The sequence below is a fragment of the Coccinella septempunctata genome, chromosome 2, assembly GCF_907165205.1.
Source record: "Coccinella septempunctata chromosome 2, icCocSept1.1, whole genome shotgun sequence".
Classification (NCBI taxonomy): Eukaryota; Metazoa; Arthropoda; class Insecta; order Coleoptera; family Coccinellidae; genus Coccinella; species Coccinella septempunctata.
In genome coordinates this window covers 3953582-3971872 of record NC_058190.1, presented here as the reverse complement: position 1 = coordinate 3971872, position 18291 = coordinate 3953582, and the positions used below count along the sequence as shown (strand labels likewise).

Sequence of the window (18291 nt, the reverse complement as noted above, 5' to 3'; positions counted from 1 at the left end):
GCACGATGGGGTCTGGCATTATCGTCCATAAAAATGCAATTTTCACCAATGTATGGGGCAAATGGCACTACATACTCTTCAAGAATGTTCCTTATATACATATCAGCATTCATAGCTCCATTATCAACGAACACTAGGTCTGTGCGAGCAGTCAAAGATATTCCACCCCATACCATAATCGATCCTCCTCCGAAACCAGTAGTATTCGGGAAATTGCACTGAGCATATCTTTCATGTGGACATCTGTATACAAGGGAACGTCGATCACAATGGTAGAGGCAGAATCTAGACTCATCTGTGAAGAGAACTCTTTCCCAATCGGCCTCTTCCCAATGGATATGCTCTCTCGCAAAATCCAAACGCGCCCTTCGATGGGCTGGGGTAAGAGCTGGGCCTCTTGCCGCGACATGAGGCCTTAAATCATATTCTCTGAGGCGATTTCTTATTGTCTGAGTGCTAATTTGCACCTCATGAGTTTGCTCAAGCTGAATTTGAAGGAGGCGAGCGGTTGCAAACCGTTGTTATTTTATCCACTTCGTAGTACTGAAAATAAAAATCAATGAATGACCGAGTCACATGTAACCAGTTTTAATACTTACATTTTCCTTAGTAAAATTCGTTTTATTTGATCCACATTTCTTCACCATACGATATTTTGAGATTTTTACCAAGAAATTAGACAAAAATTTCAATAATCAGCAACTAGAACGAGCTTGAAAAACAAAAGGCGGTAAGAAGAAAGAAAATAAATTTCATGTTTCTGTGAATGTCCCTCGAATTGATATTTTAACCAGTCTTAGGACCTTAAAAACACATTTGAAACACAGATGGCGCTCACATCACTTTAGTCGCTTCGTTTCCTATCTTTCTACTCTATGATCTTTATTCTTTGTCCTAGATATTTTGGATAGAAGTGATGTTCCAAAAGAGAATTACCGAAAACTACGCTCAATTTTTGATGATTATTCAAATGGAAACACGAAGCCTTGGTCTTATTTGGGTTAGGACGCAAACGCCACTCGAAAAAGCAATTCCTCATAATTTCTAAATCTGTGGATGGATTATTCTCTATACATCTTAATTCAAAATGATGGAATGCGAGGGCAATATCATCAGCGTAAATAAATTTCTCAGAAGAAGTATTAGGGATATCACACAGATATAAATTAAAAAGAAGAGGTGCTTAAAAAATATAGAAAAAAAAATTGTAAACACCTGACATCACATTGACAAAATTTTCATACGCTTCAAGAAAAAAACAAGGAAGTACCGATATGCAGAAATTCGACCAACCTTGACATTCATGACGGGGAACGTTTAATGGAAGTTTCGGTGTTCTGAGAAACGTGAGAGATCGAATCTATCTCGCAGTCATCACGTTTTCCACCTGATCGCAAAGTGTCAATGACTCGCGTACGTGCCGAATAGAAAAGATTCGCAGAATCGATTTGATCGAGGGTTTTTTCCGAACCGATGGCGTTCTGAAACTCGTTACAAATCTACATAGATAGGCAGGGAAAAACCCATCACAATTTTTCGAGGAAATTCACTAACGTGCGCCCAAAAAATTTCGTCGTCAAGTAGGCTGGTGGAATTTTGAAGGTTGATTTACTTTTACATATTCCCAAAATTGATAACATTAACCTAAACAGGGTTTTTCATCATGAACTATACCTTTTCAAGTACAAATTGGCGCTAATAAAAATCAAAATGACATTAGTCAAAATCAAATTGACAATATCAATTTCAAACTGGCATTAATCAGAAGCAAATTGGAATTAATCAATTTCAAATAATAAACAAAATCAATTTGGCAATTCTGAATTTAAATTCTTCATTGGAATAAAATGTATCAATGAAAACTTTTATTGAATGATAACGTCATAAATAATTAAAACTATTCGAGAATAAAGAATAACGAATTTTCCCAAAAATTTATATCTTGCATATCGAATGCACAAAAAATGAATTTTTGGATATGAGCGATGAATTTTGCACAGTTAACAACCGTTGCCTTGCCAATATTGTTTTGAACGATATTCTCCAATTTCTGGAAGTTCTGCATTCTACCATTTCGTTTCATTTACAGAGCAGAGACGGAAGATCGTGTGTTTTTTAATGAGTTATCATAAAAAGAGACGATTTCAGACTCCCATTGTGTTTCAGAATCAACGTTTATTACTGTTCGCTGTTCTTTGGATATCTATTAACTACACTGCGCAAAAAAATTAACGCACATTATGGAAATCTCAAATTTATTCTATAACTGAAGGTGTTCTCAATGATAATTATTCTTATCAGAATTATGCATGCATATGTTATCCACTTTCAACGGTTTTCTTCAATACAGATGTTTTTTCCCAGCAGGAATAAAAAAAGATGATATTATCAGATTTTGAATGTATTGGCTCCATTCTGAAATCAGTTGTTCTCGATCAATTCTAGTGATCAATAGTTTTTCTTTCGTTTGATTTTCTACACTCGATCGTTATGCAACGCGAAACACGCAATTTGACCCAAGAGGAATGTGCCCAAGCGGTAGTTTTGCGAGAAGAAGGGTGGACATACACAAGAATTGCAGAAAGGTTTGGAGTTTCCCATACAAGTGTGTCCAGAATGTTGCAGCGATTCAGGGAGACAGGTTGAATGTCCGAAGACCAGGACAGGGTAGACCACGGGTAACAACTGCCATTCAAGAACGTTACTTGAGAGTTTCTTCGTTGTGACAACGGTTTGCAACCGCCCGCCTCCTTCAAATTCAGCCTGAGCAAACTCATGAGATGCAAATTAGCACTCTGATGAGTCTAGATTCTGCCTCTACCATTGTGATCGACGTTCCCTTGTATACAGACGTCCACATGAAAGAAATGCTCAGTGCAATTTCCTGAATACTATACTGGTTTCGGGGGAGGATCGATTATGGTATGGGGTGGAATATCTTTGACTGCTCGCACAGACCTAGTGGTCGTTGATAATGAAGCTATAAATGCTGAAAAGTATATAAGGAACATTCTTGAAGAGCATGTAGTGCCATTTGCCTCATATATTGGTGAAAATTTCATTTTTATGGACGATAATGCCAGACCCCATCGTGCGCGCATCGTTCAGGAGTACCTTGAAGAGGTTGAAGTCCCTCGAATGGAATGGCCAGCAAGAAGTCCAGATCTCAATCCGATTGAGCAGGTTTGGGACAACCTCAATAGAAGGCTGAGAAGTTCAGAAAATCATCCAGCTACTCTAAATGACTTAGGAATCCAACTCGGAGAAATCCGGGAAGGATTAGATCAGAACATTTTAAGATCACTCATTTTGAGTATGAACCGTCGTTGCCGAGCTGTAATTAACGCAAGGGGTGGAAATACCAAGTATTGAATCAGCATTTCAGTATTTTAAAAATTGTTCATTTCTCTTCTTTCACATAAGATTCGGTGAAATCCTGAATTTTTCTTCCATTTAATGTGTCTTGTTTCGTTCAAAACCTTCCCGAAAGAACATAAAAAATAAGTTATAAATTCAATGTAGAGTTAACTTTCATTAAAATTGAGATTTTCAGAATGTGCGTTAATTTTTTTGCGCAGTGTATTTCATTTCGCAGCGTATGCAAAGATTTGAGAGACTCCGAATACATACTTAGTAATACTTTTCGAGATGTTGCCATCAGAAAAATTCATAATTTTTGAACGAAAAATACAGAGAAAAAGAGCTGTCTTGATCTGTGTGATCAACTGATTCAGTTCCATTCGAACGTTGATGTTCAATTTTTACAATTGCAATTTTATTATGTTTAATATCCATTTGAAATTGAGAAATGCCAATTTGAACTTGATTAATCCCAATTTGCTTCTGATTAATCCATAGACATATTAAACACATGGACACGGCGTAGAGAGAGAGGGGGTGCGGCCGAAATAAGATAGAGCTAGTATGGGCAAAACATTCATTTGGACTTTGTATTTATCGAAATTTTCAGAATTTTCTCATCAATTTTAGATCAACTTTGAATGTCGTATCCTTTTTCTATCATGAAAGTAATAATGGTGTCCTCGTAGAGTGCAATTAATAGTACGAAATGAAAAGACAGATAAAGTGAAATTTCACAGGTATAGTAACTTCGAATGTATTAATCGATTTATGATATCATAGTTGGATTATTCATTCCAAATCAATAAATGTATGTCAATTTATTCACAAACTTTTCATGAACTTATCTGTTGTATTTTCCGAGGAATAGTTGCCGAAAGCAAAAATTGTGCTCTTTAGTTCTAATTGGATCATTAAACGCAATCTAAATGATACTAATATTCGTTCAATTTTTTTTATTCGATTTTATAGGTATGTACTTGTTTTTATCTCTAACGGGCGCCAATATACAAATATAGCTCAGAAATTAATTACTAAAATAAAAGAATTATGTTTATAATCAATTATCGAAATATTTCTAAGCAAATTTCATTTCTTATTTTCCCTATTTAAAAAAAATCGAAATAAATCGTATGCTCTTAGCGCTAAAAGGCGTTCTAAAGAACGTTTTCTTGCCCATACTAGCTCCATCTCATGTTGGCCGCACTCGTGGCTATTGAAACTCACTGGAAGGGCGCGTCCATGTGTTTTATAGGTCTATGGATTAATCCCAGTTTGAAATTGATATTGTCAATTTGATTTTGCCTAATGTCATTTTGATTTTGATTAGCGCCAATTTGAACTTGAAAAGTTACACAAAATCCTTTTTACTTATGTTATATGTACAGGTATCCCAAATTGCTTGATTTTGGCTGTTTCTGGTACATCTAGACTAAATAGGTAAAAACGTTGAAAGGAGTCCTGTGTTCGATTTTCGTGAAAAGTCCATAATTGAAAACCGTTTCACGATATCTTCATTTGTCTTGAAGATTTGAGAAAATTTTGATATTTTGTCGATTTCGATAATGTGCCGTAACTTCTTTATTTTCCAAAATACCTGAAAATAGTAAAAACTTTCTACAGACACTTTTTCATTGGAAATACGATACCATATTCAACTTTTTTTATCTCCTGTACTAAGGGTGAAAAAAAAACTTCGTAATTTTAAATACATACGATGCATTTTATTTTTGACCTCATATCATCCAAAAATAAAATATCTTTTCAAAAAAATATATATATGTCGATATATTACTTCCTTACTCAAGGCAAAATCACCATTTTAGTAAAATTTTTATATTTGATAGAATTCTATGAAACCATCGATCTTAACATTGTCCACTCCCAATAAATCTCCATCTCTATGATACGAATTGAAACTTTCCGTTCATATAATTTCATTGGTTAGCTGAAACACTTATAACTTCAATAAAATCATTGATTCATGTTACACTCAATTGGAATAAGTATCGAACAGATTTTCTATGACTCATAAAGGTCCAGTTGCAGGAAAGTCCATTAAGATTTGATGCCCTATCAAAATTTAAAACTGTCATTTTTGAAGGGGAAAATGGAAGATTAAGATTTTAATGAAGTATTGAATTTCAATGGACTTTCCTGCAACTGGACGATAAAGTTCTCGAATTGAGTTCCATTATTCTGTAAACAAATTCTACATCTTTTTCTAACAGAATTCACTGAATTCAACAGCATAACTGGGGAAATGTCTCTGATGGCGTTCCTGACTGTGCTCTAAATCCATCCTATGAATGACAGGAGTCCAGAAAATTTTATTTTTAACATATCCCCCACACGAAGAAATCTAAAGGATTGAGGTCTGGTGATCTTGCTGGCCAGGCAATAGGACAATGCGGATTCTCGAATAAACTATTCAATTTGATTTTAGTTCGTTGCGAATTATGGGCAGGTGCGCCATCCTGCTGATAAGAAAGCAACCTCGATTCACTGAGAGGAAAATTGTCAATATACTCCTCAACAAAATTCTCTGAAATATTCAAATAAGCCAAATTTTCTTCATATATTTTGGGTCCCAGAAATCTTCCGTTCACAATTGCAAGCCATACATTGAATCCAAACCGTCCTTGCCTGTTTATTTGTCTACAAATATTTTCATTTTGGTTTGATCAATAGTGTTCATTATGTCTATTGAATAGCCCATCAGTATTGATCCTTACTTCATCTATCCATATAACTTATAATAATAATAATAATAATAACGACGTAGACGGTGCAGCCAGCCACGCCTGCTGTCCGCAGTCTCATTCCTTCTTCCTCTCTCTTTCACATCCTTTATAGGGGTGCTCTTTCTGCTCTCATTTCTCTACCTCTCACCCAAACCGAGAAAGGGGAGCACAAACCCATGAAAATGGTGATTACGAGAAGCCTCGGAAACAAGTCGCTGCCTGGGGATCGTCAGGGCATGTCTGGAGCCGGCGCTGGACATGACAGCATGCGGGACGTCGGTGGCAGGATGTTGAGGAAGCGGGCTCCTGCTGCAAAAGAAGCTACAGCTCCAAAGCAACAACAGCAACCAACGAGTCCAATTCAATTGCCGACTCGAACCGCTGAAGGTGCTGCGCAGGATATTCAGCCAGTGCTCACCCAAGCGGGGTTAGTTAGAAAGCGCATGAAGTGGACAACGTCCATGAATGAAACTATTGTGCGCATATATAACTCCATCACGGGACTAGGGCAGAACACGAACAACTATAGGAAAAGGCTCCATGAGGAATTCTGCATTGCCTACCCAAATCTCAATGTCACTGAACAACGAGTGGCAGACCAGTACCGCGTAATTATGAGAAATGAACTAATACCAACGGCCCGAATCGACGCAATTAAACGAGAACTTCAGCATCCGCTAGCAATAGAGAATAACACCAACACCTCTGATGAAATTCACATACCTGGGCAACAACACCCAGAAGACATTGATACTGAAAGCCCTTCTTGCAAAGCAAATGAGCCTGAACACCAGGACGATAGGGAAGAGCTCCACCGACAAGTTGACTCTGACATGAGGAAATACTTTGCCGAACTGGAAGGAACAGATCCTCTTCATCGAGTAGCACCTCCACGACTCAATACATCCAAGAAACTGTCACTTATAATCGACATCTTGAATAAGGACGTTTTACCTGAATACCTACAGAACGGAAGTTCATTGGAATATCTGCATCTAGTTTTTCACTGTGCAGCGCTGACGACAGCGAAAACCATGGGGGCAAAAATTCGCCAAACGAACAACGATGGTCCAAAATTACACAAATTACACGCGCCAGCATGGCAGAAACGTCTTCAACACAAAACAGAAAGGCTAAGAAGAGACATTGGACGACTGACGGAGTACTTGAACGGAAATCGAGGAAGAAAGGTTGTGAAAGCTGCCAAAGATATCATGGATAGAAACAGGACACACACAGAACGAGAGACGGAGAATGCTACAGCTCACCATTGCCTCGACACTCTGAAGCAAAAATTGAGTCGGTATGCAGAACGCCTGAGGAGATATAAAAGCAATTATAGCCGGAAAAGAGACAATAATTCATTCGAAAAGTCGGAAGAATCTTTCTACCGGTCACTCACATCGTCGGATGGAGAAAATGGAAAATTACCACCAAAGGAAGCCATTGAACAATTCTGGACCGAACAATTATCAACGAAACCTCAGTTCAATGGAGATACCGGATGGATTGAAGATGAAAAATCTGAAGCTATAAAATATGAGCCGATGCAGCATGACATGATCACAATTGAAGAAGTAAAATCAGCTATCAGAGGACTGCACAACTGGAAAGCACCTGGGCCTGATGGATTACAGAACTTCTGGATCAAGAAACTTTGGATCATGCATGACAAATTGACCTCCGCAATAAATGATGTCATTGTAAATCCTGAAAGAATGCCAGTATTCCTTACACATGGCACAACATACCTGTTACCTAAAGACCAAAGGAATACAGAAGACCCATCCAAGTACCGACCGATCACATGTCTTCCAACGATGTACAAATTAATCACATCGTGCATATCAAACCGAATTCACAACCATTGCGAAAGAAATAACATCATCGCCATGCAACAGAAAGGATGCACCAAAGACAGCCGAGGGTGCAAAGAACAACTAATAATAGATTCAGTTATCTGCAATCAAGCGTTCTCCAAGCGAAGGAATCTTTACGCTGCGTACATAGACTACAAAAATGCATTCGATTCTATACCTCACGAATGGCTCTTGACGATCTTGAAGATTTACAAGGTGGATCCCAATATTGTTAAGTTCCTGAAAAACGCCATGTCAACCTGGCGTACTAGTCTTCAAATGAAAGCAGCAGATTGCTCCATTACAACAGGACCTATTCCAATAAGACGCGGAATTTTCCAAGGAGACTCGCTGAGTCCTCTGTGGTTCTGCATGGCCCTGAATCCCTTGTCTCATAGATTGAATTCTACGGACTACGGATTTTCCATCAAGAGCGGCAGTAGAACTATGATGAAACTGAATCATCTCCTTTACATGGACGATTTGAAACTCTTCGCATCTACCAAAAAACAAATGCAACTGATGCTGAAAATGGTGAAAGGATTCTCGGAAGACATCAAAATGAAGTTTGGACTAGAAAAATGTCGACTGCTAAACATAACGAGAGGGAAAATAGAAGATGGTACGTTCAAACTCAAGGAAGGTGCAGAAATTGAAGCATTAAAGGAAGGAGACACATACAAGTATCTAGGCATAAAACAGGCAAGAAGAATCAATCAGACTCAGATGAAGAAAGAATTAACGGAGGAGTTCACCCGAAGATTGAGGAGGATAATGAGAACTGGTCTTAACAGCAAGAATCTGATAAAAGCGATTAACACCTACGCTTGCTCGGCGCTGAGCTATTCATTTGGTATAATCTCTTGGACGACCACCGATTTAGCAGCTTTACAGAGAAAAATAAGGACGATGCTGACTAAACACAATAAACATCACCCCAAAAGCTCAATAGAACGGACAGAGCTGCCACGACATCTTGGGGGTAGAGGAATTGTTGATTTGTCCAACCGTATGTCCCAGGAAATTGAAGGACTTCGAAACTATTTCTTGAGCAAGGCAGCTTCGTCAGAACTCCATCGAGTAGTTTGTGTTGCTGATACTTCTACACCGTTAAAGCTACACCAGGATCACTTGGAAACCGTCGAACACTCTGCAGAAAGTAAAATGCAGAAACTGATTGGCAAATCTTTGCATGGGAGGCACCAGAAGGAGGTCAAGCATGATTACGTCGACATATCTGCGTCGAACTACTGGTTGACTTCCGGAAGGTTGTTTCCTGAGACAGAGGGCTTCATGCTCGCCATCCAGGATCAGGTGATTCCAACAAGAAATTACATGAGATACATCGCCAAGGATGCCTCAGTGGCGGACGATAGCTGTCGTTATGGCTGTGCGACACATGAAACTATCCAGCACATCACCGGGGGATGTCAGAAGTTCGCGGGCACGGAGTACAAAAATAGACGTGATGCTGTTGCCAAGATTCTTCACCAAGAATTGGCACTAAAACACCAACTTCTAACTTCGAAAAGGGTTCCTTATTACAATTACCATCCAGATGCTGTGCTGGAAAACGAACATCACAAGCTCTACTGGGATCGCACTGTTCTCACAGACCGGAAAATAACCCACAATAGACCAGACCTCATATTGCTCAATAAGGATGAGGACACAGCACTATTCATCGACGTGGCAATTCCAAATAATAACAATCTTCTAGATAGACACACTGAAAAAATTTCAAAATACAGAGATCTCGAGGAACAAACCAGAAGACAGTGGAAGCTGAAAGATATAAAGACCATCCCTATTGTCATTTCATCTACAGGCCTGATACCGAAGAAACTACTAGAGAACTTGAGAAAACTTCAGTTGGACGAAAATATTTATAAAGTCATGCAGAAGGCGGTACTGCTCGGAACGGCGAGAACTGTACGCAAGTACATGGGGAATGCAGAGGAACACCGTCTGCTCCGACAGGAAGTGCGGGTGGAGCAGGAATCCAACCTACAGCAGGGAGCCGAGGAGCGACCCGAACCCGACCACCACTACGAGCCCGAAAACCTGGAAAGGGCTCCAACAGAGCTTAATCCTTTTGATATCTGAGATATCTGGGATAAGTGAATTTTCCTCTGGAGAGGAGTGTGAAAGCCGCAAGGCTAAAGTTATAATAATATGTTTATTAATTCCAAGAAATTACACCAAATAAGATATAAAAATGGAATAAGTCAAAAAACATATTGAACAGGAATCAAACAGACAAAATATTAACATACCTATCTCCTACAGTACGAAATGAATTCAGATAAACTGTATGGCTCTGATTTCAAAATAAAACAATATAAAGTTTTCTTAAAATCCTTATCGCAAGTGATCATTCTAATAGTTTTTGGTAGAGCATTGTACATAGATATTGCCATACATTCAACAGTTCTCTCCCTTAGTATTGTCCTATGAATAGGTACATTATAAGGAAACATTCTTCTGGTGTTATTAACATTTTTGTAATCCTCAAAATAATGAATTCGTTTTCTAAAAAAAAGTAAGAGCCTATATACATATAATCCATAGACAGTGAGTATATTATTTTTTTCAAAATTTCCTCTACATGATTCTCTATAACTCAAACGTAACATAGTACGCAATGCCCTTTTTTGAACAACGAAAATATTTTCCACATTTGATGAACTACCCCAAAAAATTATTCCATATGAAAGTATGGAATGAAAATTTGCAAAATAGACAAGTTTGAGCACATCGAAATTCACTTGACCTCTTAACATAAATAATGTGTAACATGCAGAGCTTAATCTGGTCTTAAGTTGTTCTGTATGAGGTCCCCACTTTAATTGACTGTCAAGAACTATACCCAAAAATTTCACATTATCTTCAACCACAACACAGCTATCAAGAATATCCACAGTTTCAGGAAAATCTAATTTGGAATTATCACTATGAAAAATCATACATTTAGTCTTCTCAATGTTTAGGACAAGATTATAGTTACATAACCAAGTTTTTACCGAGTTAACCACAATATTGCAAACATCAACAGCGTATGGAATACATGACGATCGGGTCAAAATATTTGTATCATCTGCAAATAATCTCATTGAGGTAGTATCCCGGGACGGCATTGTAGACTTAACTGAAAGAGCATGATTTGTTTCAATGCTTTTAGTCAAAACAGCTGGTGATTTTACTTCAGTCCGAGATGAGGGTATACTCTTCATCATCCTCTCAATTGGAGGTTCACATTCACTTTTGATCGCCTTAGGTAGAGAATTAACATAAATTATGAACAATAAAGGACCAACAATACTACCCTGAGGGAGTCCTAAAATTGTTTCAATTTCATTCGAGACAAAGGTTTCACCATCAGCCTCCAGAACTACCCGTTGTTTTCTGGACTTCAAATAGCTCTCTATGAGTTTGAGTTGACTATCTCTGATACCACAATTATCGAGTACTTCCAAAAGCTTCCGATGATCAACACAGTCGAAAGCCTTCGAAAGGTCCAAAAACAGTGCCATAGGAATTTGTCCTTGCTCCAGAGCAAGAACAATCTCATTTATGAGCTCAAAAATAGCGGTTTCAATATTTTTATTTTTAACAAAACCATGTTGACATCCAGAAATAACATTGAATTTACGAAAAAAATTGGACATTCTATTGCTTAAAATCTTTTCAAAAACTTTAGAAAATGAAGAGAGGATGCTTATGGGCCTATAGTTGTTAAGGTCATCTTTTGCTACCTTTTTTATGTAGGGGTTTGACTATAGTAATCTTCAGATTATCCGGAAAAATACCCTCCGTGAAAGAACGATTGATTATAAAAGTTAATGGTTCAATGATAAAGTCTATCGATGCTTTTATCACTTTTATCGGTATCTCATCATGGCCCCAAGATGTATTGGTTTTCAAAGATTTCACAAATTGTACAATTTCGTCCTGCGTAATATCAAACATGAAAAAAGAATTATCAAGTTTGCTCTGAGAATTAGGGATAATAGATCTGGTTAAACCTTCAGTTAATTTAACTGGAATATTTGCAAAAAATGTATTGAACCGATTTGCCAGAGCTGAGTGGTCGCTTTGACCAAGAGATACCTCGTTATGAACTTTATTCTTGGTTAGAGAATTAATAATCCTCCACGAAGCTTTGGATTTATTTTCAGAATTTACAATAATCTCGTTGAAATATTCTCTCTTCGTTGTGGTCAAAAGAGAATCATATCTCCTTTTAGTGGACCTATAGACATCCCTGAATTCTGGTTTACAGAATGATATAACATAAAGTTTGTCTAGGGTATCTTTTAGTTTTTTAATTTCGGGAGTTTGTCTAAAAACACCAGGAGAAACCAGTCGAATAGCAACTTTAGGAGAACACAGCTCAAAAATTTCCGAAAAACGTTGGTGGAAAACATTCCAAAGTTGACTAGGATCAAGTTTGCTGCCGTAAACATCATCCCATTCCATCAGTGACAGTTCCCGTAAAAACCTCTCAATTGATTTGTCATTTATAATTCTTTTCTTTACAAACTTATTCTTCATTTTGTCACCGCAAATCAATGTGGAGATAAACTTCAATCCTGAATGATCTGAGATGTGGTACTCAACTACATTAGTATTACCGCTAAGGGAGGTGAACACATTGTCTATACAAGAGCCAGACACAGGACGTGTTGGCTTAAAATTTGTAATTCTGACATTGAAATTCTCCAACAAAGACAGAAATTCTCTAACATCAGAAGAAGAAGACAGAATATCTAGGTTAAAATCTCCTACCAGAATATAGTCAGATGTCTCCGACAAGCAACGCTCAAAAATTTCTCTTAGGCATTCGAGGAACTGTACAGCATCGGCTAATGGCGGGGTATTAGGCCTATAGATACAAATAATAAGCATTTTACAGTTTTCCATATACAAACTGGCAGCACAACATTCAATGACATTAGGAATACTTAGTGAATTATAATCTTGCCTATCAGTACACTTCAGATCTTCCTTGCAGTAAATTGCAGTTCCACCATGTCTTCCTTTCAAACGGCAAAAACTTGAAACAAGCTTGTAACCCTCCAACATGCCGGCTTCGAGTTCATCTTTGGATTTCCAATGCTCAGTTATCGCCACTATGTCTGCACCCTCTTCCAGAGCCATCAAGTGCAGCTTATTGAGAGCAGTACCCAGAGACTGGACATTCTGAAGGAGAAGGCAGAAATGACGCTTTGCAGCACAATGCTCCGATACTATGCCATCAATTGATTCTCTCTGGACTTCTGAAAAAATTGTTTATCAAAGGAAAATTCCCTCAAGACTATACCTTCCGGCCAAAAAGAATCGCTGAAGACCTCATCAAGAGCTTCCTTTGATGGGAGACCAATACTAAAAGCAGAGTTTTGGCCAACTGTGTTTAGTTTCTTCACAATTATCTGATCACTTCCAGGTACACCCTTCAAAAAAGATTTTATATCCATTTCAGGACTTTAATCTTATATGAACGAAAAGTTTCAATTCGTATCATAGAGATGGAGATTTAATGGTATTGGACAATTTTGTGGTCAATGGTTTCATAGAATTCTATCAAAAATGCAAATTTAACTAAAATAGTGATTTTGCCTTGAGTAAGGAAGTGATATATCGACAAATATATATTTTTGAAAAGCTATTTTTTTTGAATGATATGCCAAAAAAGGAATTCATTCGTATTTAGAATTACGAAGTTGTTTGTTCAAAAATTAAAAAGTATCTGTGAAATTCGAAAAATGGTGCACTTTGACCGAATGCAACTCTTTGAGAGATATACAGATGTGTAGTGTCATAGATTTAGCTTGTTATTCTCAAGGAATTTTTTTTTTCTATGGGTGGCACAGCTCATTAGGAAATCTTAAAATGTCAATATCTTTAATCAGGGCTGAATCAGAAAAAATGTTATAGCAAAAAAGTGTTTCTCTTGACCTCATGAATCTACTGTTGAAATATTTGTATGAGTCAAAGACCTGTATACCCCGTTTTCGAACCATAAGCGAAATGCAGGGTGTTCAACGTCATTTTCAAGCAATATTATAATGAGTGTGGCCAGTTAGATACAAACTTCTTTCTGCTTTCTGCTCACATCTGTTTTTGGATGATTGATTCAGAAAAGGTGAAAAGTTCCAAAAAATTTACAAAATGGTGGATTTTTTACCCGGTTGCCAAATTGAATTTATTATTCTGAATGAGCACAACTTTTTTTACATGTCTACGTGTAAAAAATATCATCCGAAATTGTTGAAATGTTTACGATTCCAGGAACTTTCTCTATAGCTGACACGAATATGAAAATAGAATCGAAAAATGTCTTTTAGGACCAAAATTTTGAAATTAGGCTGCCGAAAGGTTCCAGATGTTAATTAACATGTTAGTTAGTCAAAAAGGGGTCATTGGCTCGTTACTCTAATTGTTTCTGTTCAAAGTTCAATCGAAAAGAGATCAGTGTGTTTTGAAGAATCCAGTTTTCGTACTCTATTGTTTTTTTTGGATTCGGACAGTTATTTATGTCGATAGTTCCAATAATAGAATTATTAATAAACATAGAGCTGTTTACATTGGAAGCTTACGCTTAAATTCCCATCCTCATTATACGGATTCTTTATAAATGATTGTGTTACATCGCAGTGGGCTTGGAATTATTCTTTGCCGCGCCATAGAATTGCGAAATTGATAGTTATTTTCTTTAGTGTATTCTCAATTCTCGTTAAGATTTCGGTCATTTTCTGTTTCCAAAAGCGTATGAATTATTGAAATCTGTCAAATGTGAACATTTATACCCTAATTGCAATGTTACAATTGTGGGTTTCAAATGTCCTATAAGGGTATTCGTTTCGGAGATTTATAAAAAATTGCTGAATCTATAAACTCCCATATCTTCATATTTTGGCTGATATTTCATAAGCTTGCACCTATAGGCATTCACCGTCAGCACAAGAAAAAAAATAGAAAAAATTTCAGGCCCGTATTCAAAAATTTCAATTTACTTGTCAGGTGAGAAATATCACAGGGCTTAAGAGATAAAATAAATTCTAATAGAAATTTGAGAAGAGCGGAAAAAACTGATGGGAGATCAGTTTTTTGTTTGAATGGCAAAAATTTTCTATTGTTTTTATGAAATGTTGAATTCAGAATATTACATACAATATGTTTATATTCATTCACATGAAAAATAATATTAGATAGAACTAACACTGAATTCGAGGCGCTAGAATGAGTCTGGCTCAAATATTCCTTCAAATTTCGAGATCCATTTTTATCAATTAATAATTGGATATCATAAAAAATTTATTGGATGAAACAATGTTTTTTTTAGTCTAACCCCCTCAGAAACTGTTAGAGGAGAATTTGTCCCTTTAAAGTTTACATTATTTTGATGAAGAGTAAATTTTGTTGGAAATTTTTTTTATATAAATCACACTATATCTCCGAAACCAATACCCTTAGGGGACATTTGAAGCCTAAATTCTCATTCAGTTTGAGGTCCTCTATCTCCACTAAGCCTTTGTCCCTTACGTCACCAGTCGCCCTGTAGATGGGGGTTTTTCGTGATCCTTTAGGTGTTCTCTATCTCCCATTAAAATGTTTCCATCTTATCCGGGACATACTGTATAAGGAGGAGAAATTATCTGAATTTGGTACAGCCTGCTTATTGATACTGAAAATACGTCAGATGAAGACGTTATATTTCAAATTTTCATATTGCACTATGAACGAAGAACGTTCCACAAGAATTCGCTTACCATGTCTCTGGGCATTCTGGGTAATGATAACCATATGGAATAATTCGCGGAGTCAAGGTGATCCGTCCTTTTTACAAATTTTCCACGATCTAGTTAGAAACGACCGGTGATTGGGCTGCTAGATTAATAAAATTTATCGTTTGCGAATTATTCAATTTTCGCGTTATGCAGTAGATAAAAATTTTAAACCAGTCAGTTCGATTACTTTCGCACTGGGTAATTACACGAATGTGACCGTCAGAGGAAACAAAACACCCAGTATCAATGAATATGTTACAATATTTATGTAAGATTTGGGTTATGTGTTAATTTGAAAAAGATATCTTAATATCTAGGCCCCCATGCAAAACCAGAAAAAATGCAAAAGGAGGTGAACTTTGTGTCTGTTACATTTTAGAGTAAGATCCCAGAGCGACCAGACATAACTTTTTCTCACACAGATGAATCTTTAGGATCTCAGTAGAGTCTCATATGCTTTGAATACCTGCGAACTTGTGGAGCTTGCCTAGTGACACCTGGACAGATAACAGGTGGCAAAGATAACTAAAAATAAGTGTTACTTAACTTATTTTCACATGGCTGATTTTTATATATGTTTTGAAGAATATTATTCTGAAGTTATATTATAAGTGACAGACACTTTTCATGGGCCAAAACTCTTGCCAGACGCTTTGAAGCTGTACAGAGAATAAATGAACTTTACTTATTTCCACATGTCTGATATTGAAATATGTCATTGAAGTTACTATAAAAAAGTTATATTTCATCATTCACACGAATAGTAGTGACCAAACATTCCCTAAACATGAAAATTATTTAGCCGGGAGTGTGAGCGCGAGAGCACTATGCATATCTTTCAGAGTGAGTGGGACTATGGTAACTCGGTTCCCTTTCACAATCTGTTTCGAGTCAATCGAGTCCCTTTACAGTATACTATACATTGCTCGCACATGGAACATACACACATACACGTGTCAGCCATAGGAACATATCCAAAATTGGGAGAAATCGACTCACGAGTTTCTGAAAGAAAAATGTTTTCGTCATTTTCACAAAATTTGTTCTTTCTCAAAAAACAAGTGAGTTAGAGATTTGAAACTTTCAGGATTTGATAACATCATTGGTACCTTATAATCCTTTCAATCGTTCAAATATCTTCCAAGGGCCAAATCACCATGCTTACACCCCTAGGGCCTTTTCATAAGAATTCAATCAGTAAGCTGTTGTGAATAAATTCATTGTTAGTTTTGATACATCAAATTAGACTTGGTATTTCGAATAATGAATGTGTGTTTTCACGACTTATTTTGATACCAATCCAAAAATTTAAACTTCAACACCCCGTATCTCGAAAATTATATTTGGAGTTTCGCGAATACTTGTCGAAAAACCTTTTTATTACAGACAATTTTCAACCATTTTGATGTTATTTCATTTTTTCTCACCCAATTTCATTACGATTTGAAAAAGTTTGACAAAAAAGTAAATCCAATTATATTTTTGGATTCTGGCATTTTTATTGGAAATAATAAACCGAAGCAGGACTGCTGGCGAATGCAAGCTGGGACAAATGGACTGGAATCGTAGACTTAGCCCGTTCGAAAATGGAGCTTCAGATGCCAGGATCGCTGCTGGCAGCTATCAAGCCTGGTCTGATATCCGCATTATGTCACCGTTTAATCGATTTCACATTCTCGGGAAATCTAATGATGTTGAACAGGAATATAAGCCGCATTCCGGACGATTTCGAAGATCGGGAATTCAGACAATGGGCGGAGTATTCAAAAAGCATTTTCGAGGAGAGCTAAGAAGGATGTATACCTCTTACCTATACCGTCCAAGATGAGGATGGGAAAGCGTTGGGATCCACGAAGGGGTTAAATGTACGGGGTCTGGTAAAAAAGAAAAGAGTTTTGCTTCTTCGTACCGTTAAAGAAGTTTTAAAATTTCGGCTTGTTTTGGATATTACTTGAAAAAGGTAATAAATTACGATGAAAAGATTATTATCCAAGTCCAACACTGGACTATCAAAAAAACGCATACAGTGTGGTTCAGGAGTTTCAGTGATATCGAAAAACAAATAATCCAAGATCCCAGAGCGACCAGACATAACTTATTTTCACACAGATGAAACTTTAGGATCTCAGTAGAGTCTCGTATGCTTTGAATACCTGCGAACTTGTGGAGCTTGCCTAGTGACACCTGGGCAGATACCAGGTGGCAAAGGTAACTAAAAATAAGTGTTACTTAACTTATTTTCACATGGCTGATTTTTATATTTGTTTTAAAGAATATTACTCTGGAGTTATATTATAAGTGACAGATACTTTCCATGGGCCAAAACTCTTGCCAGGCGCTTTGAAGCTGCACAAAAAATAAATTGACTTTACTTATTTTATTCTCGATCTTATGATACAGGCATCCTAACCTCCTATTCACCAAAAAAAATTTGGATAAACCAAAATTTCGATTATCCGAAATCACTTTGGTACACATTATTTCGGATAATCGAGACTGTACTGTACTGCAATCGATTGCTGCAAAACCTTGTATCAT

The 18291-nt window shown here is 37.0% G+C and overlaps 1 protein-coding gene across 3 annotated transcripts in view; it reads left to right on the top strand.

Moving 5' to 3' along the window:
* Positions 1–18291, top strand: part of LOC123306600 (E3 ubiquitin-protein ligase AMFR-like) — a 70128-nt gene that overhangs the window by 9884 nt on the left and 41953 nt on the right. The gene's annotated exons all lie outside the window — the stretch shown is intronic.